Raw genomic sequence first — 20931 nt, forward strand, 5'->3', positions numbered from 1 at the left:
CCCCAGCCATGAAAAGCCATCACGCCCGACACCCCGTCGTATAAATTCTTCCCGCCCCGGCTCTACTTTTTTTGCCCGTCCGTTGGCGTCTCGTATTTGCCTCCGTACGTAACCGCGCGTGCTGTACATTTTAGTAGTGCGCCTCGCCGCCGTCATTTCTCGGGTTTTATGCGCTCTCGCACCAGAGTGGGACATCATTCATCATCCTCCCGTGATATCCCCTCCCTCTCACTCCCAAACCCATTGTCCCCTTCGCCCGTATTCTCTTTTTGCTGAACATCCGTCGAAGTGGCCGCGAAAAACGTGCCCCATTTAATTTTTTCTCATTGTTCATTTTTTTTCTTCGCTAGCGCCGGTAAACTTTGTCGTGTAAGTGGTTTTCGTTAGTGCTTGATTATCATATTCACTTGCCCTGCCGCCTTATCCTCTGACCGACCTCGAATGATTATCGTTATTGTTTTTGTCTTCTCGGTGTTTTATCTTGGAGAGGGAATGTTATGAACCGTATTATGTGTAAGCGTTGTGTGCAAGTCGGGAAGTGGTTGGAAGCGATTTTGGATGAAGTACCAATAAATTTTTATCGACCCATTGGTTTCGAATTCAGCAGAGATTGGTGTTTTTTTACAACAAATCTATCTATATTCGTGTTATAAAAAATTGTCCTCTGCAAATTGTCAATAATAAATCTAGGTTTCTTATATCAAAATTCCAAGTTATTGGAACGAAATCTACGGTAATACCAAGCGCTCTAAGTTGGGAAACTTGATTTAACGCGCGAAAAAGGGTACTTTTTTTTTAGAAAAAATGAAGTACAGGAGATGTACTTCAAGTACTGGAGCAGACTACTGTGGTGCGGATTTTTTTAAAAGAAATGATACGACATAGAAATAAATTCTCTTTCGTATGCTTTTTGTTGCATTGAAATTGATCGGCTCGTTTGGACGATAGACCTCCCCAAACTCGGGTGTCTTGCTTTTTTTGCAGACAGTAGATGTATGGAACGTTCTGGAAGGCGAAATTGGGTTTCCCGGTTGTCCGCGATGATTCATCTTCGTGACGACAGTTTCACCCGCAGAGTCTTCAGGCTTGAAGATGTGTCTGTTTTTACGAAGATGAACGACACGGAGGACAACCCAGAAGCCTAACTGCGCCTGCTGAACCACTCCGCGGAAGCCCCCATCAACATTCTACCTTACTGGAAATTTGAGACTGAGGAGTTCAATTCGGGAATGGGGGACAATTTCTTCATCCGCTTCTAAGTAAACCTGCCGTAAACGGTTGAATGACTTAAAATTTAGTTCCCTCAAAATGAGAGGAGCATTGTGTGCGAGGTTAAAGAAAAAGGCATGCTTTGTCATGTACTGAGAGAAGATATATACGCATAGGAAACTTGGATCCCGATAATGGATGATAATAAAGGGCAGGAGTCGTTGAAAATCTAGTACAGAAGAGTTTGTACGAGGAGGAAGAGACAATGAGAAAAAAAGTAGAATAGAAAAAGATTGTATCTTTCCGAGTGGTGTTGGACAATTTCCTCGTAGAGCATGGGTCATGCATCCTTCTCTCCTTCAATACCTTGCTCCCGCCAGTGGCTGAAGGCATTCGAATACGTTGAGAGCGTAGGTCAAGTTTCAGAAGAGGAAACTATCAGGCCACGAGGCGTGGATCGGGAAGGATAGTACCGAGAGAAGTGGGAAACTGGGAATTTGTATTTCATGATCTAAAGAATTTTTAAGTTTTCTATATGTGCATGTCAAGAGGTGTGCCTACCCGGCAGGATATCCAACGGCAGAATTTGTATGACGTGACGTAACAAACAGTAATGAGAAAACGACGCAAATGGCCCGTCGAAAGCTACCGAAAGGAACACTACAGAGTTTGGTAGTATGAGATGCAACTATGTGGTTAGTTAGGTCGCAATCCGTGCAGGCGTATGGAAACGCGTTATCATAATGCAGCGAATGAATTATTTTTCTTACCACTACTAACAGTTTATTATGTTTCTTTTTTATTTTTCCTCTCAATATTTGACGTACAAAAATTATGAACTTCTGTGTTCTTTTTTTCCCCGTCAAAAACCACAACAACTCAATATTGTTTTCCCCATGGCAACTTCGATACTCAAAGTTATTGAGGGGTTTCTATATAATTTAGAACATGCGGATAGACAAACCAAACAGACATCCTCTTATATATATGTATGGATATAAGGGGGATAAGACTCCATCCGAAAACGCTGTCATTGCGTAGTGCATTGGCGTGAAATTCCGAGCCACCACCCGATCGGCCTCGTCTTAGCTTTGATTTCTTAACAGAAGTGTATTTTTACTCTCCTGTTGTGGCAACCGGGAAAAAGAGGCGGTCGGTTTCTTATCTCGCGTTGCGTGATAACGTGGTTGCACGTGACTTGCTTCCTTTCTCGCCGGGTGCACATTTTATTTATGCGCGCAACTTGCCTCTACGCTCGGACCTGGCTTACCCTATCATAGTTCCTTCCCACGGGCTTGCTGTGCTAATCGCATTTTTCTCATTTTCTTTTCCGCCGTTTATTTTCTTGATTTTTCTTTTTCTTGGGGACATGTATGTTAAGAGCGGGTGTGAAGCGTAATTTACACTTTCATTTCCGTTGCAGTTCAGAGCATGGTTTTCCACGTACGCGTCAAAGTGAAGAGGAAATGTGGAATGAATTCCCCTGTGGAAAAAATTGAATTGTATTGTTGTCTATTTTCTTTTTCAGGTGTATGATTACTTAGTGATTATTTAAATTCTTATTATTTCTAATTGCATTTATTAGCGTCATTAATCAATGCGGAAGCTGGCAGGATTATCTCCATGATGAGCAAGCAATTGTGATATGTGGGTCTTTCTTTTCAAATCACTTGCTCACACATTTTTCGTTTCCTCAAACGTTCAGGCTGGATGTCTCCCAAGTTTCGTTGATTTGCTTAGCAATGGTATTGGGAGAAGAAATCGGACGGTGATTATTGGTAACTCGATTTACAACGTGTGAAACGTCTAGTCAAAAAGTTATTTTAACGATTAATTCTTATTCTTCTTTTTTTTTGAAGCAGCCTCGATCTATCACAGTTGCCCAGTTAGAGGCTTGGTGCATGGACAGCCTTTGTTCCGATAAGGTTACGGATTCGATTCCCATATTTTGAAATATCCGGTAATGCATACTGTATGCAGCTGCATTACTTAGAGATATCGGTTCCTGAATCGAACAGTTTTCTTGAGGAGTGATTAGGAGCTTGCCCTGGGCAATTAGCGTTTCACACATCGTGCCTGCTCTTGAATAGTTATTATTTCTAATAGGAAGGGTTTTCCGTTTTTAACAAAGCTTGCAACCGACTAGCTTCGCGGGGCTACGCTTAGTTGTGCCCTCACAGAATTGTTCCATGAAGTTTTGTCTTGGATTCACTTCTTTACTCCAACCTGAGGGAGGCAGGCGACGTTTGGTCGTGATAATGGCGCTCATTATGGTTTCCTTGCGCCTCTGTTCCTGCTTGTGAGCTTGAGTTGGTGGTCCCTTCCTCGGTGACCGTGCCATTCGCGATGAATCCTGGCGCTAGCTAATCGGCCAGCTAAAATAATGACCTGCGTTATATCCACCGTTAATATGTCCTGTGCTCTCTTTATTTTTGGCTTCTTGCCCTTCTTATCTATTGTTTTCTTGAGGTGGTTCTCCATTCCTAATTGCTACCAAAGATAGCTTTCCTTTTTTTATCTCGACGAGGATAATTGGTGTGCATGTGACGTGTGAGGCAAAATGGAGTATAACCAGGTGGATCAACAGAATATTTTCTCCTTGTCGTTTACTGTATATTTTTTTAGTTTTTAAAGGTTAACTCTGAAATTGGACAGATCTTCGAGTATTCTTTCAGATGTTTACTCTTGTTCTTGTTGATTTGCCATATGTTACATGAATAGTTTTCAAGGAATTTTCAGATCATTAGGACCAATATTGCACTTGCCGTAGTTATCAGAGTCACATATAATCTTTGAATGAATGAAAAGAGGAAGCAGAAAGAATGCAAATAATGGAAACCATTCTCAAATCCTGTCATTCATATTTAGCTCGTAATTTGCATCTCAAGATCTGATATTAGTAAGTTTACTTTCACATTCCCTTTATGAGTGTTGTACAGTATTTTCTCAGGAAAGTAGAGGGAAAAGACATTTACCTGAAGCAGTGTGTCTTTGATTCTTTCGAGACTGGGAATATCTTATCGTTCACGAGTTTTATCGTTATTTTACGTAACTCTCCGCGTCGTGAACTCCGTGCGCTAACTTTGATGGTGCACTCTTGAAATTGGCCGTGTGGATAAGCCAGTCTTCGTGTCCTCACGTAAGAGCATAATGAGGACTTTCCAGTGCCTTCTTTCGTCCCCCGGGGTTGCCTTCCTCATTTCCCCTTATATTTTTCATGCCTCCTTTTTTCTGCCTCAGATGTCTTCTACCCTCCTCAATAATTAGTCCACCCATTTCTCCTAACCCCTTTCTTAGCACACTTTTTTCCTTCGGTCTACTTGCAACCACCGTTTCCCTCTTTTGACCCTTCCAAACTATTATCATTTATATTTTTTGATTTTTACCTTCCCTTACCCATCGATAGTGGCGAATCTCCTGATACCATTCTCCCACCCTCCTAAATGCTCCAACCTGAAACCCTCTCTCTCTCTCATGGGGGTGAGGTCCCGTCTAGCCACTTCCACCCTCAGCCCTCCATACACTGTCCCCGCTCCTAGTCACTCATCTCATCCCCGCCACAACTATCCTCCGACTTGGTCCCCTACCTGTCCCCCACCCTCCTCTGCATCTGTCCCCATCACCCCCCTTTCCCTTTCTCCCATCTCTCCCCCTTCTCTCGACCCAAACCCCGCGCGCTGCACCGAGTCTTCGCTCTCCCCCCCTCCTCCCTTTCCACCTGAAGCCTACCTGTAATACCCTTCCCACCCACCACTCTTCCCCCCTCCTCACTCACCTTGCAAAAGCTCATTCCCGTCCCCCCTCTACGTGCTGCTCTGTCCACCCCACCAGATTCCGCGGCCTCCAAACACTCCTCGCGTCTGCGCCCCGCGTGCCCGCTTCGGCTCCCCTCGGTCGTTTCCGCCGCGATCTCGTTATCTTCCTCCGTCCTCCTCTCTCTCTCCCCCCTTCGCCGTCCGTGGCTTCCCCTCCCTCCCCTCCAGCCGTTCGTATCGCTCTCCCCTCCTCATTGCCTCCTCCTCCTCCCCACTCTCCCTCTCTTTTGATCCACCCCTCCCTTTCCTCCTCTTTCCCACCCTCCCCGCCTCTCCCGGTCTCTGTTCGCGCATTGCCCGCTCGCCTCAGTCGTCAGTCAGTCCCGAGTTGAGGGCGGCGGAAGGTTAGTTCTTGGGGTGGCCTCTTGGGCTCCGTTCTCTTCTTCCTACTACCACTTCCGTTCGTTCTCCTCTCCTCCTACTCTTCCTCTCTCTTGTTAAGTCTCTTGTGCGTGTGTCGCCTGTGTGAGCTGTCCTCTCTTCGAGTCTTTCCGCGTGTGTTTCCGGAGGGAAGAGGAGCGTGAACCGGTAGGAAGTATTCGCATTTGCGGAACTGTTAAAAAAAAAGTTATCGGAGCTCGTCGTAAGGAAGGGAGCCCTCCTGCACTAGCCGCCGCAAAGTCCCGCTGTCCTCTCGCGTGGCAAAGGGTAGAAGACCGCTTCGTCTTCTTCTGTCGTTTGCCGTTCTCTCCTGGGCGATCCAGAAACCGTTTCGGTCGCCGTCGACGTCGGCTGTTTTCCAGTGATACCAGTGGGAGAGACTTGTAAGGTGTTCTGTGAATAAGGTCTCTGCGGAGAGTCAAGTTGTTCCTCGACCTGTGCCGCTTGCGTGCCGGGATTTCATAGCCGGAGTCGTGCGAGGACGTCACGCTTTGCAGAACCGCCAGAAAGGGGGCCCGAAGGACCGCATAGGAGCCGTCATATTTGAGAACCCTCTCTAAGCCCCTAACCTTTCTAACCTTCCCCCACGACCTTTCACCCATCCCTCCCAACCGCTCCAGTTCCTCCCTGCCATCGTCACCCGAGGCCAACCGCACCGGCCGCGGGGGACCACCGGCATCCACCGGCTCTGCACTGCCGTCGCTGCCGCGCCCCCTTCACGGACCCCCCTGGGACATCTTCTCGCACGCCCCAGTCTGCCGCCGAAAAGGGCTGCATCCGCCACCAGCGTCGTCTTCATCTTTACCACGTCTTCGCGGCTTCGTCCCCGTGAGTGCTGTTGAAGGAAGGCCCAGAAGCGTCCGTCACCCTCGACTTGTATCCGTTCCGTCGGCCTCCACAGTTTGAAAGCGTGTGTGTGACTTGTGTTCTTGTCTCTCGTATTCACGTCTTTTTTCATTCTTTTCTCACAATCTATTATCATTAATTTATCGCTTAGTTATTTTTTATTATCATTTTTCAAATTTTCTCTCACGTAAATTCGTTCGTTTTTTCTCTCATTTTTTTGTACGTATAATAAGTGTATATTGTCTACGTTTCTCTATTTATTTAGTTAAATTTCGAGCTCTCTGGTCCAATTCTCTCACTCTCTCTTTCGTAAATCTTCCTGTCTTCCTCTTGGAATCGCGATACGTTTTTTGAGTTGTTCAATCTAATCTCTTTTTTGAGTTGTGGTTCTCTTGGACGTGTTTGGTTAAGTCCACTTCTATCTTTCTTTCCGACTTCTGCTCCTGAAGGTTCAGGTACCGGCGAAGGGTTCATTTTCTCATAAAGACTCACTAAAGAGGGGGATAAAGAGGAAGAGAAGAGAGAGAGGGAGGAGTGTGGATTGAGAGTTATTTCTGTTAAGGGCAAAGAGGAGAAGGGAGTAAGGAAAAAAAAGTCTTAAAAGAGGCGGTTTCTCGTTTCCCTCCGCGGAACCTGAAGTGTAGTGGTGTGGGTGTTCGTGCCCGGAATCTTTTTCGACGTTCGTCGTTTTTTTTTCCTCCGGGAGTTGTGTGATATTGTTTTTCGCAAAACCTCCCACCCCCCCGCATAATCCCTCCGGTGCACGGAGGCCTAAAGCATTTCCCTTTCGTGTGTGAACAGCACCCCCAAGGTATTTGGGGGCGGAAGGCAGAAGGGGTTGCGGGAGCGAAGGTGTGCAAAGTGTTGTTTTGGCGTTTGCAAATAAGTATACACGCACGTAGTTATATTTATGAGCACATGTTGATACGTAATTCTATGGGAAAGTTGTAGAGATATTTGTCTGTTTCGCATAGCACAAGTTTTTGAGAGTATATTCGTAAATGTTTCTCGCAGTAGGGTCGGTGTGTTGGTAATTGTTTGTTGTGCTTGAATTTTGTGCTAACACCGTTACTGTTTGTTGATATTCACAATTTTGATCGCGGGAGAGAGAAAATCATAAGTATACGCGTTATATATAAGGTTTTATACAGAAATATTCGCCCGATTTGTCTCGCTTCTTCAGGCGTTAACGAAATATAAAAGCTTCTAGGTAAAGTTTTGGGGTGTTATTGAACCAATTTTTCGCACTGTTGTGTCCTATGTTCCTAGGAGTTCAAGTTCGAGTGTACATTTAGATATTACTCGCATTCAAATTGTGCTTTTCACGTGAGCAATTTTTCTGGCTTAATGTTTGGGACGAGGTCGTTCTCTGAATTAGCGCACAAAGATTGTTCACAGGAAACAGTGCTGTTGCCTTTCTATGCTCGCATGTGTTCCGTTTGACTCGCATACCTGTGGCTTTTTGCGTACATGATTTTTTGTTTGTCTTGTTGGTGATTTGTTTTTTTCTGATTTGTGTTTTTGTCTTGAATTATTTCTGTTGCATCGCGAGTGCCCGTGTTGATACCCGCGTCTGATTTTTTTACTTTGCAATAGTCGGCTCACACACGCTCGCGGAAAAAGCCTATGTCGACAGCGACGCCGTCTCGAGAGATTTTTCACCCGGTGTCGTTCTCGGTCGTAAGTATCCGTGGTCAAGGGGGAAGTGTGGAGAGTGCGCTCTGAGGAGGAGAATAGAAGGGAAAATTCGCGGCTCTGAGAGAGGTTTTTAGAGACCCTCCCTGTTGCAAACGCGACTGACGTCGCGCCCTTCCCACGTACGAAACAAATAAACGAACCCGAGGCGAGGAAGGAATTGACTCAGCAGCGTGGGCGATTAAGAGGTCGTCGCCGTCTGCAAGACAAGTTCGCCGACTTCCTCCAACTCTTCTCTCCCTCTCTCTCTCTCTCGCTTTGCATCGGACTGTGCTATTCAAGTTTGCCATCCGTCCACGCTCATTCTGCAGACAACTGCGAGGGTCTCCGGCGACGTCGACCAAAGCCCGGCGGGCCGTGCCGTCCGCCCCCGCTGCAATCTCCCTCCCGTGGAGGAGGGATACAGCCGTCCCTGACGCAAGTCTGCAGACGTCCGACTGCGGAAAGCTTTTAGCCGGAGCGCCGCGGGCTTTTTGCTTGCATTCTCACTCTCCTACCAAGTCTCCGGAACCACCTCCCCGCCCTGTTGACCCCTCCAGATTTTCGGTTGGCCGCGCTGCCGCCGATTCCGCAACGTCAAACGTAAGAACGCCCTGATTACCACTCCTCCCAGAACGATCCTCCCCACGGCCTTCGAGACGTACTACTACCACCCCGTGACCCTCCTTCCTCCTCCCTCCTCCTCCTCCGCCTCCACCTCTTCCTCCACCACCGCCTCCTCGCATCTCGCCGCCACCGTCAGCATCATACCGCCCCCGCAAGGCCCCGTCCCGGCGCACTACCAAGACATCCAGCAGGTGAACCACCACCACCACCGGCCGCACCAACACCACGCGCTCGCCGCGTCCAACCCAGTCACCATTGCCGCGAGCGGATTCTTCCACCACCACCAGCCGCCGGCGCACCACCGCTGCTTCTACTACGCTGCTCCGCACCACCCCGCGTCCCCTCTAGCGCCGCTTTCCTCGTCCTCGGCCGGCTCTTCTTCGCCACCCTCTTCGGCTGCATCCGCCTCGCCCCCGCAAGTGTTCCACCACCACCACCAGGGGCAGGTCGCAGGCCAGCAGGCCCCGCCGCCGCCACAGCAACCCCCTCCACCGCCACCCCCGCCTCCACCGCCTCCACCACCGCCTCCTCCGCCTCCACCCCCTCCGCCTCCGCAGTCCCAGCAGCCGACGGCGGCCGGCTCTGCGTGCTACTGCCGCCAGCAGTGCTGCTGCCTGTCTCCCGCCACGGTGCTCGCGCACCACCCGCTGCCTCCCCCCCCGCACGTCCTGGCCACCCAGCAGCAGCACCAGCGGGTGCCCCCGGCGAGCGCCGCGGCCGCCGCCCTTCTGTGTGCGCTGGCCCTGCCCCCCCTGCCGCACCACCACCTCGCCCCCATCGCCGCCGCACCGCCCCCGCTCCTCCACCCCGGTCCGCCCGCACTGGCCGTGTCGCAGCTCCCGGTCGCCGTCAACCTGCCCCCGGCCGCCAAGCGAACGCAGAGGGACGCCCTCGACATTATGGTAAGGACCGACGGACATCACACTGTTTGGATCCTTCTTCTATATTGCCCCGTTCAGCACGAAACACTCCCACTTCTCTCTTATTATCTCCTATGGCCACGCGATATTTACATATTGATGAATTACTGAATGCTCGGCAAATTTCTGCTTGAGTTCGGGCATTCGGTCATTTACTTAGTGGAACTAAAACTACCTGTGTCATTAGAGCTATATGATGCAAAATCCCCGACACAGATGTCTATTCAGGTTAGTGGGAGTTATTTATCACTGACTTAAGGGTATATAGAAGAATACCTTGCAAAAATGTTGAATCAGAAAGGGGGTATAAGAATGTACCTAGGCTTATCTCTCCACCTCGTGTCTCACCTCGTGTTATGTCTGTTACGGTGATTTGCTGAGTATAGAGTATATCTCTCTTGGCCTTTCCAATGTTGTTAATATCATCCTGTTACCAACATATGCATGGTGAACTCGTCTCGAAAATACTAGCACAATACCATGTAGAGAAATCTTCATATTCGTACTTCGTGTTCCGTTTTCAGATATTCTCCTTATTGTCTCGGTCTTCGTCTACAGTAGTTCTAAATTACTCGCATAGTTTTCATTTCTCCGCCGATAGGGAAGAGCATGATCGCACATTTGTTTGGATAGACGGATGATGCATAAATCATTACAGAACCAGTACTTAGAGAAAAATAAAGCATGTCCTAGGGAGGATGAGAGAGTCTTGAAGTTTATTTATCGTAGAGTGGTACAACGGATGACGATGTTAAGTAGGAAAATTCTCTTACCCGATAGTAGTCTCAGTACGGCTGCCCATATGCACCTCCCATTCTCCCATTTATTGATACTGCACTAGAAAAAAAAAAGTTGCCACGACTGGTGCTCGAAGTCAGGATCTTCCAGTCCCCTGCCTTGTTGCCTTTCACGGTGGCTTGGCATAGAGTTGGGGCGGCTAGGGGTTTCCATTACCGGTCTATCCAGCGTACTTCATGGTGCAACATGTGATCCGCCCTTGGTTGGGGATTGATGCGGGAAAATCTCCGCGTCGTTGCTCTACCACCGTATTGGAAAGCGATCGCGTAGGTAGTGATGGCACGATTGTGATGACGTGAGAAATGAAAGGGAAAAATGAGGATTGAGTAAGGCAGGAAGGTTTTCGCCTTCTTCTCATTCGAGGCGTCTTACCTGTTCATTGCGGGAACAGAAAATTAAATGGAAACTTATGCAAGTTTAAACTTATATCATTGGGTGGACGAAGGCTTTTAATGAGCATGTAGTCATTCTATGTGATACAGTACTACTGGGAACTATAGAAGAATGGAACCATTAGTTAGAAAACCAGTCAGAAGAATTATTCAATTCGTTGGCAAGAAGTCAAACGAGAACCCTGTCTTTCCGCTACAGATTCAACAGCGCTTACCCACATAGGTGATACCTTTCCTCGTAGAAATCGTGCATCGTGCAAGTTTAAGGTTGATGTTTTTTTCTGGTGAGTAATGACTCTTTTCGTATACCGACCATTTCGTAAGATACAGGTTTTTTTAAGTAGCGTGGAATGTAATTAAGGGCACTTACATTTTTATTATCGCGATCCTAATGATTCTGTTTCTTGTGACGATCGATAAAAATACCCCACCTAAAGATGTATTACTTTAACTTCACCTTTTTCCTCTGGTCGGTGGTATGTTTGTGAGACCTGATGTCCATCCGATTTCCGGCAAATGCGATCTGCGATCCGTATGAGGTCTTCTTGAAAGCTTGCCTTGATGGAAGCGTGTCTTACTTCATGTCCGCGTAGCATTGCGCACCTGCTTCGTCGTCGCTTTAAGGTCGTCTCACTCGTTCTCCAGCTCACGTCGTCGGCCGGCTCCGCCGCTTAAATATTCGCTATCACCGCCCACGGAAACGTTGTTCGCTTTACCGTCGTTTTTGGGCCGCTGCACGCAGTGTGGGACGTCCTTGCCGCGAGCTCTAGTAAGTGACCAGTTGGGAAGACTGAGATGATCGAAAGTTCGCGTCTCATTTATTCGACAAAGGACGAGGAAGCACTCTGTATGCACGGGGTGGAGATGAAATTTTGGAATAGATGAAGAGTCCTGACAAGTGGTGAAAGGGGATTTTAGCATTCCAAGAAATCGTAACCGATTGAAGAATTTTGATTAAGTGAGGAAGCGAAAAGAGCATGGTGATTGGGCAGTAGAAGAAGGGGTAAATATTACTTTGAGGTGAAGATAGGAATCTCGTTTAAAAGTTGAGTGTCGGTGATTCAAACTCTTGAAATGTAGGATGAATAGTAAATCTTATTACGTTGTATTTAATATGCATTTTACTGAATGACTCCTTTGATAAAGACTCCTTTCAATGTTCAAACGAGCCATTTCCTATCAATGTACTTAATCCAATATTGTGTAGTGACTTGTAAATGATATTATTTAATCCGGAAACTAATGTCAGAGCACAATTATAAGTGCGGAAACCACTAAGCAATTGCATTCTAAACCTACTTCAATCGGTCTGTGGCATGTTTCTGAATGATTATGGATGTGCGAGTCTATTCCCGTCAGCCTCATTGGGTACCGGAACGGACGGCAGTCTTACTGTTTTCTGTCTTGCGGTGATATTAGTCTGCGGCGAGGTCGAGAAAATGTATGATTTTCGTCAGGTTGTTTCGTAAGGAAGGTTTAGAGGGGAAAATGAGTGTCTCTCTCTCGTCGTTACTGAGGTGGGTTTTTGCTTCGGAAAGTTCGAATGTTTCCTTTGCACGCTTGCGGAGAAAGCGCGTTGCATGGTGTTATCGCGGCAGAGCGGTCGTGCAAATAGGTGGTGCCGGGCGGTGAGAGTGTGTTTTGTTTTATTTTGTTTCTCATTCTTCCTCGCCGGGTCGGCCTCATCGTGACTCATCTCTCCTGCGCGCCTCCACACCTTACGCTGGCACTGATCCAAGTCTTTGCTCGCCGCGTCTTCTCTTTCGCACGTCGATTGTAAGTTATGTGAGTTTTCCTCTTTGTGGGAATCCGGTCCTTCTTTGCAGTATACCCTCGTTTCGCACCTGCTGGTGTCGCAGGACTTCCCTTCTGTGTCGGGGATAGGGGTCGGTGTTGCATGCATATACGCGACTCATTAGCAATCTGGTTATTCTAATGCCTAATGATTGATTTTAGTGTCTCGCTAGACTTATTCACTCCTGCCAGTATTTGGTCATGCGTTTCGCTTTGTTTTCGTTAGTGTTTTGTGTAGTTCTCAATCACGGTGTCTTACTCTACGCACATATTACGGAGGAGATGTATGGAGTTACGACTTCCAAATGAGGAACATAATGAGACTTAAGCCGTTATTTTATCCTTTGCTTTTAGACGATTTAGATTAATGTGTGACTCGTGAAGGTATGTCTCCCAAGCCTGCGTGTGAGCGAGAATGGTTACTGTCGTATGTGATTTTGACGGTCTGAGATGATGCAATTATCCGCGATTGCGTGAGTAATAGCTGCAGTTTGATATTGAGATACGTGCAGTTGCATTTAGTATCTGGCTTTTTCCTTCTACCGGTTGAGTTTATAGTGATCGTTCCACTTGTTTGGGTGCATTTTCTATGACCTCTAATTGGGCTCCGGCCCTTCTAATTCGTTTGCTTTTGGTGGAAGTGGTGCTACCGTCGCATTGCATTTTAATCTACTAGGTTGCTGTGGTGGGTAGATAGATAGAAATATTTGCAAAAATACATTCAGACTATGTTGAGCGCGAGGATGTTTTTTCTTGTGTCTTAATTTTTTCGCATTATTCCATCTCAATGTTTTTTCTTTACGCCACCACAAAACGTCTGAGCATATGTTCATTATGACAGTAATAATAATACTCGAGAGAGATGTTCGTGATTTCGCATGCGAACTTCGACGAACTTAAAACTTTTTCCATGCCCTGCGTGTGCATAGGTTTCGCGTGTTTTATCGGTTGAGCATGTGAGTTGTAAGCGGCTTCATCCAATACCAACCTTGGAATGCAGTTAGAATCCAGGTGACTTCTTCTCCTTTCCTACTTTACGGGTTGAAAAAATATGCGTTGACATTCCTTTTATCACGCTAGGGGAAACTTCCGACGTAGATAACGTCGGCGGAACTGTACTTTGCGAGCGAGGTTATCCGGCTTCATCACGTCTCAAAGCGGTCTGTTCTTAATCGTTCCCCGAGAAAACGAATTTGCGACTCTACTCAGTTAAATAAAAACTAGAAGCTTGAACGCGGTGGAAGGGCTCCATATTAGTAATGAAAACACTTAAAGCCATTATCAAGTAGTTGCAGAAAACGGTCGTAATTTTTAAAATAAATTGTGGAAGTCACGGAGTGTTGTCTTTGCTAATACTATACCCAAGTTTCGGTCGGCATTCCCTTCTTTGTGGCAGTTTGCGGATTCGGGATTGATGCTCGGGTGACCCAGGGAAGAGGGCTAGGAAGGCGCAGGTTTAGGCGCGAGACGGGTCACTGGGTGAGGCGGGCGCAACAGATGGTTTTTCGCCGAGTGCTTTCTTCCTTCCTCCGGTTGACTCCGTGAGGGGTCGAGGGTTTCGTGTGGGGAGAAGCAGTGAGTGAGTGAGTGAGTGAGAGCCTAGAGGTTTTTTTATTGCGATCCCGGCGGAGGCTTTGCGTCAACGGTCGGCACGATCACATTCTGCAGCCGTTCAAAAGCTGCATGGATGCTCGGGTGCCTATGGGATGGTGATGGGGTCTCTCTTTCTGAGCGGCACGGCTCTATTCATCTAGCGTCGCAGACTCCGTTGATGTATGAGAAACTTAAAGTCCAAATCGTTTTTAAATATTAATTAATATTGTTACTGGATATGGCCTAGCGATAAACTTGATATGCGGCACGGTGTGTTGTTCATACTTGGTAATGTTGTTGTAACAACGAAATGCTTCGTGTTCGAACAAATCCTGTGGAAATATTGCAGTGTTTCATTCAACTAATACTATTGATTAGCATTGGTTATCATGAAAGGCGATTCTTAATTACATATATGTGCATCAAATGGTGTCCATAATACGTGCACCTCGGCCTGAGGTCGGAATAGTAACTGGGAATTTATTGTAGTTAAATTATATTGAGTAAAAAGTGCAGATGCTATTGCGTAGTACTATCTTCCCAGGTGGTGTTCCGCCCCAAAATCCATGGATACATGTTTCACAAAGTATTTTTTTTGTTTTCGAGAAACTTAATAGGAGTTTATAGAAAAACAAAACTGCTTTCCTTTCACTTCACAGAATGCATCTGATAGATTTGCGCATTATACAGGTAACTATGGGGCATCAATGAGATTTAGCTTGTTTATTTCTGGCGATGCTGTGGCTTGATGATGGATGTGAAAAGTGCTGCATAATGCTTCGGGAACGGAAGGCGCTCTAGTTTTCTCCCGCTGTTACTCGAGTCGTGAAATCGGTCGACGAAGTGAAACACGCTCTATGTATATCCTCAGAAGTCTTCGGGATCGCGCGAAAGTTCGCGACTTGTTGGCCGGATGAATGAAATATTTCGAATTCAGCACGTTAGACGCATTACCGGCGAGCTGTGCGATCGCTTTCTCCCTTTCCATTCACCGCGCAAATATCATCTCATCCTACTCCGAAGAATGTTTCCACTCCAGAACCTGTTTCCTTCCATCCCCAAGTGCGGTCGTTTAATTATATGCGGGGACCTTTCTCACATGCAGGCCGTTAGCTGGGTTTTAGTTCGTTACTGTGCTCATGCATCTAATGCGATTCGTGAAAAACGCCAACTCTTCGATATTAGAAAGTGGAGGTGTGTGCGGTTTGTTGTCGTGCTAGTTTCTCCCCTGGGCGACTTTTTATGGTTAAATAGTATCTGAGCATGTGAAAATTGCTAGTCAATTATTTGTTCTTCTTCGGCCAAGGGAGCGATTAAGCTTTTTCGCGGCCTTACCTTATTTTTCCGCGTGGATTGACGCCGACTAACTTCTGTTACGTTAACCTCCACGACGATTCCGTATTTTGACCGCATTCCTGGAAGTGTTTACGTTTAATTGCATATATTTATGCTTCGTTGATGCTTAGTGACGCGGAAAATAGAGACCTAGTATAAATATTTCTGCCGCCTTATATATACGCTGCTACTGACGATGCTTTTAGCTCAAGTGGCTTATGTAATTTTTTTATTTACGCGTTCTCCCCTGTTTCAGCACGACGCTCGCTGTTGACAGCCAAAACGTCATGTCACTGATAAGCAATGCCGCCTCCAAGTGAGCTTGCGTTATGTCACTTGATCGTCGCCTACATTGAGCGCCATATGTCCTTCAGATGACTAATGCCTCTCGTATATCTCATTATGTCGTATCGGATGTCATGAAGTTTCCGTTGCGAGGAGTTACTGCTTGAAGCAGTGATATCCTATCCATGGAAAAACGCCACGATAGGGTGATGGCTAGTGCAATTTGAGATCGAAAGCTTATCATTTGCATAATGCTGGATTTTATTGAAAAATTTCCTTGTTCAGTTTTTGTGTCTTAGCTATTCAATTCTACAAAATGAGGTTATGCAATAATGTTTGGGTGCCCAATTTGGGAGGCTGGATAGGAGTGTGTAAAATGCAAAATGCTTTATGTTAACCGGTTGAATATGCTACTGATGGTCTTGTGGAGTAAGTGACTTGGTAGGCGTAATCCTCAGTTGCGTAATATGCTGTATAAAATGCTAATATGGCCGTATTTGTGATTACCTCGCTCTGTTGCGTACGGACTTGTCGCAATGCAGTGGGCTTTATTATTAGGTGGATGAACTTCGTTAAATGTTGTTATCATATGTGGATGACTTATAAGCAAAATTGCTGAATTTTTTAAATGGCAGCGAATTCTTCATAATAATTTGAGTAATTTCGATGCACCGGTCCGTGCCTGTACAGTAATTACCGCATTTGCGATTACCTCGCTCTGTTGCGTGCGGACTTTTCGCATGGCAGTGTGGGCTGTATTATTAGGTGGATGAACTTCGTCAAATCTTCTTTAAAAATGTGTGCGGGTTGAATGTTTCGCCCTTCCTTCCGGATTCAATTGCTCCCGTCGCCGGGGAGCCGGCGCCTGCGGCACGTCCCGAAAATTTCCCCCGGTGTCCAGGATTTGAGCGGCGAATTCTGTTTCGCAGGCAATCCGGGGCTCGCCCTCGCTCGCATATGCCCTTCCCGTGCACGATTTCGTATGCCCGACACGTCCGATTTTAAATTCATTCCCACCAGCTTTTCCCCCCTCTCTCCCTTGCCTTAATTTTTTATTTCGACACTGTTCCACTGCCCTTTTACACTGTTAAGACACTCCAGAATAGAAATTTGAAAAACCCTTGAGCGACGGGTTCACCCCCACATCTTCCGCCCGCACGGTTACCGCTGTGACAGATTAGAGTAAAAAATACGGGTGTTCGCGGTGGTCACTCCCGCCAATACAATTTTTGATCGCAAATACGGCTGTCGCTTGCCAATCGATTTCACTTGAACGGCGCCTTCTCCAATTTTCTTTTTTCCTCACCCGTAGTGTAAAAATTTGCTAGTATTAAATATCTAGTGTTCTAGGAAATGTGTTTGGTAGGTAGGTGTGATCTTAAAAAGTTCAATTTTTTGTGTGGCTTCTTTTGTATTTTGAAAAAAAAAGATTTTTTTTAAATATTAAGGAATACTTCATAATAATAATAATTATTATTTCGTTGTTCGAGTGCCTTTGTGGTGTAAAACTATCGTCACATTTTCTTACGCGTCGTCCGCTTTTGAATTCTTTTCCACTGGCACCCTCCCCCCTGCTTCATTATTTTATTTCGTCTCTGTTCCACTGCCCTTCTGCTGCTCTCTTCAGACACTCCGTAACGACCCCCGCGAGCGACGGGTTTCAACCCCCATCTCGTGGCCCTGTCTTCCGCCCCCCACGGAATAGAATAAATAGGGGTGGCCGCGACTCACCCCCCTCAACGTGCGGGTTTAAATTCGTTTCAGGGAGTTCGGTGTGGTGAGTGGGTGGGGGTTAGAACCTCAGTGGCACCTCTCCCCAGCGCCCGCATGCGCCGCCTCGCTAATTCCGCTCCCGGTCGCCGAGGTCCTCTTCCGCGGGGACAGCTCAGCCTCTCCCCGCCTTTTTTCTCTTGCTTTGCAGCCCCTACCCTGCACGCTTTCTCTATAAGACCACACAATTTATTATCAAATCGTTCAACTGGCTAAGGATAGTTAACATAGTAGATCCACCTTTCTGCCTTTCAGAACTGGAATTATCTTATTTTAATTCGCAATATTTAATTCTATCTAAAATCACGAAAATAGCACGCGCAAGGAATGGAAAAGAAACAAAAACAGTTTGAGGTCGCAAATTTCCAGTTGAATTAAGTGCCATGTAAATGTTTGCGATCAAGCGTTACACTAACCATCACTCCAACGTCATTCGAGTGTTTTTTTCCCCGTACCGCGTTCTTATTGTAGGAAGATGGATCGTTGGAGTGGCTGGTAATTCGTTAGAATACCAATGGTGGTCATGATATTAACAGTCGCAGATAGGAGGGTGATTTGTCAGTCTGCATTTGGTAGGATGAGTGCCGGAATACGACTAGAAAAAAAGGGTTGTGGTACCAGTCTTTGTTCCAGCGGAAATAATTTTCGATCCCAGCGATTCTGGGTTATTGTGGTTGGCTGTTTTGGAACTCCTTTGGGTACGAAACTCATTAACGCGTTGGCGTTTTATCTATTTTAAAAGAATTCCTAGAAAGTCACCTTACATTTAAGTTCGCAAGCTGGCGTGTTGGCTGTGAATATTTTATGGTCTCCCTGGTGATTTTTTATTATTTAAGGTAATTTTTGATAAGTTTTTTTTGTTGAAGTCCGCTATCAGGATTAATCCGTACGAGGAAGTCTCTTGTTTATGCTTTTCCCCGAAAAAAACCTACCCAGAAAAGAATGTTTCTAGTTCACCGCAGCTTCTATTTCTTGGGAGCGATCACAGCTTTAATAGACATGCATTCTTGGCATAACGAGGACATTTTTTTATCCTTAAGAGTGGCTTTCAGGTTTTCCCTTTGTGCGTACGCGTTTAAGAACGTTTAAAAGGCTTGAATTTATTTTGAAAATTATTTTTGATTCAGTAGAATAGCGCGGAATTCTTTGAAAATTGTTGATTTTCATATTCTTTGTCTACTTTTGTAAGGTTTTAGGATGCAGAAGGAGGCTTTATTAAAGTTTTTATTTCAGATAGGTGGCATACGCCGGCTAATTCGTGGGAAATTGAAGTGTTTTTCCTTCCATTCTCGTGTTTCAAACAGCAGAGAACACATTCTTAATTAGGTAATGCTGCGTGCTTGCAGTGGGGTTCTCTTGACTTGGGGAGCTCTTTTAGGGGAATGTGGAGGTTGGGGATGTCATTTCAGAGGGTCTTGTATTGTTTGTGAGTGATTTTTAGTGAGCGCTGCGTGATAAGTATCTTCGTATTATGCGAAATGCTGGTGAGAAATGGGTTACCTTGGTGAAGCAATCTTCGTGAAGCTAGATTTCGTTGTGTTTCGAGAAATGATCGGCAGGATTTATTTCAATTTCATGAGGAAAGTATTAATTTAATAGCTATTTATTTTCTCAGATGAGATCGCCTAATATATTTGTGTGGGGAGTCATACCATTTATCTGCTCAGTGTGATACAGGCGGGGTCACGGTTAGAACGAGCTAATGAATTAGTGATTTCTGGAGGACATGGCGGAGCTACTATGGAAATAGGTTCTGGTCTAACCTGCCGTACCCACTGCATTTCTTTCGTTCCTTCTGGCTCTGATCCCTTTTCTCTTCCTGCACCCTACTAGCATATCTAACGTCTTAAAATAGCAATTACCCAGTGGACTGTATGAAATCGGCCATTGAAAGCGATATTTTTTGTCGAGTCAGCGTTTAGTGGATGATATTCTATCGGAGAGTCGACGAGGTGAGTTTCTCGGTTATTAGAGTTTCATTGCCCGAAATGATTATTTTAGTCAGGGTAAAATGTCAACCGTGAGTAATAATCTCATCTCTGAGGACGATTCGCAGCCTCAACGACGGTAATCTCGCACCAAATCGCCCGGTTGAAATGCCCCAATGGAAGATCGCGTCAACTCACGGGGAAGCCGCCGAACTTTCGCCGTCTCATGCGTATGGCTCAGCAGTGCGTCGCTCGGGTGCGGGAAGCGTGCCGTGGCCGCGACCCGGGTTTCGCCTCCGCGATCCTCGGCTCCCGGCCGCGGCGCCTCGCGTGCCCGGCGCACCTGCTGCTCGCTCGGCGCTCGCTTTGCCCTCTCCCGGCCGAGGGCACCCCGGCCCCCTTCTTCCGTGACCCCTCTTCCCGCCCGCGCGAATCCGCCCCGCGCAGGCGTGTCCCATCCTCCCGCCTCCTCTGCCGCCCGCCCCGGCGCCGCCGGTGCGTTCTGCACAATCTTCTTTGCCGTCCCCCCGCGCGGTGGCAAATGCGGTCATATTTGCCCACGGATCGCCACTCTTCTCCGGCCCCCTCCAGTTCGCCATTTACGTAGTGGTGGTGGTGGTGGTTCCTTTGTCTAGCCGCCCGTGGCGGTAGTGGTGCGCGCGCTTGTAATAGTCGCCGCTGTCCTATTCACCGGAGTCATTGTTGTCTACTTACCTCGGCCGAGTGGCTAGGAAGTGCCGGCGCCGCGCTTCGCCTCTCCGTCCGCATCCTCTGCACATCCTCGGCCTCTTTGGTGGCTCCAGTACTCTGCGGTCTCACCAACACGAGGCATGTTTTCCATCTTTTCCTCCACCTTGCATGCATCCTTGTTGGCGTTCCGCAGTGTTTGGTCGTGTTCGCGCTCCAACCGGGTTGAGTGACCCGGAGCGTTTTATTTTCCTCCACCTAACTACGAATGTTATTTTACCCTTTAGTTTCCTATTCGATAACGTGATTATGGGGTTCTCATCTCGTACAAGGAAATTTAACGACAGGAAGTATATTTTTTGTATAGTTAGTGTTTCAGTGACGTTATATATTTGTACTTAACTCATGATTTCTTTGGAGAAACTTGTTGAATTTTGCTTTGGTTTATTTACTTCAAAATATTTATTTACGATTCGGTTCTCTAAGTTTCGGCGTTTTAATTGTTATGTGAATGGATAAATGTGTGGGCAATTTGAAGTCATTATCGGAGAAATTATTGAATCGTCACTCTCTCGATTTGTGGGTATTTCATGTTTCTTTGTCGATGTACTATTAAGACCCGGTAGACCCCTGCGGATTAAGGCTAGCATGTTTTCTGCTGTTTTAGCTCGTGAAAGATTTCCGGAAGTATGTAAATCGAGAATCTATGCAAAATTGTATCTACACAAATCGAGAAACTATACAAATATGTTTCAAAACTAAGAAGTGGTGCTTTCTCGGCCTTTTTATGTGCCTCTGTCTCGGCACTGAAGGAGCCTTATCCCTGCCCCGAAACTGAGAAGTGTTCTAACATACCATGTTTTGTTACCTCGACAAG

At 46.5% G+C, this 20931-nt stretch overlaps 1 protein-coding gene across 5 annotated transcripts in view; it reads left to right on the forward strand.

Moving 5' to 3' along the window:
- LOC124163639 (polypyrimidine tract-binding protein 1) overlaps window positions 1-20931 on the forward strand; it is a 973136-nt gene that overhangs the window by 346799 nt on the left and 605406 nt on the right. Inside the window, exon 1 of one of the 5 annotated variants that reach the window (XM_046540713.1) lies at window positions 5328-6317. The exons of 3 other annotated variants lie outside the window; for them this stretch is intronic. The gene's annotated coding sequence lies outside the window, so the exon portion shown is untranslated. Of the gene's footprint in view, window positions 1-5327; window positions 6318-20931 lie in introns of those variants that run through there. One more of the 5 variants, XM_046540722.1, reaches the window with a different exon arrangement.

Source organism: Ischnura elegans, chromosome 1 (genome assembly GCF_921293095.1).
Source record: "Ischnura elegans chromosome 1, ioIscEleg1.1, whole genome shotgun sequence".
NCBI classification, from domain to species: domain Eukaryota; kingdom Metazoa; phylum Arthropoda; class Insecta; order Odonata; family Coenagrionidae; genus Ischnura; species Ischnura elegans.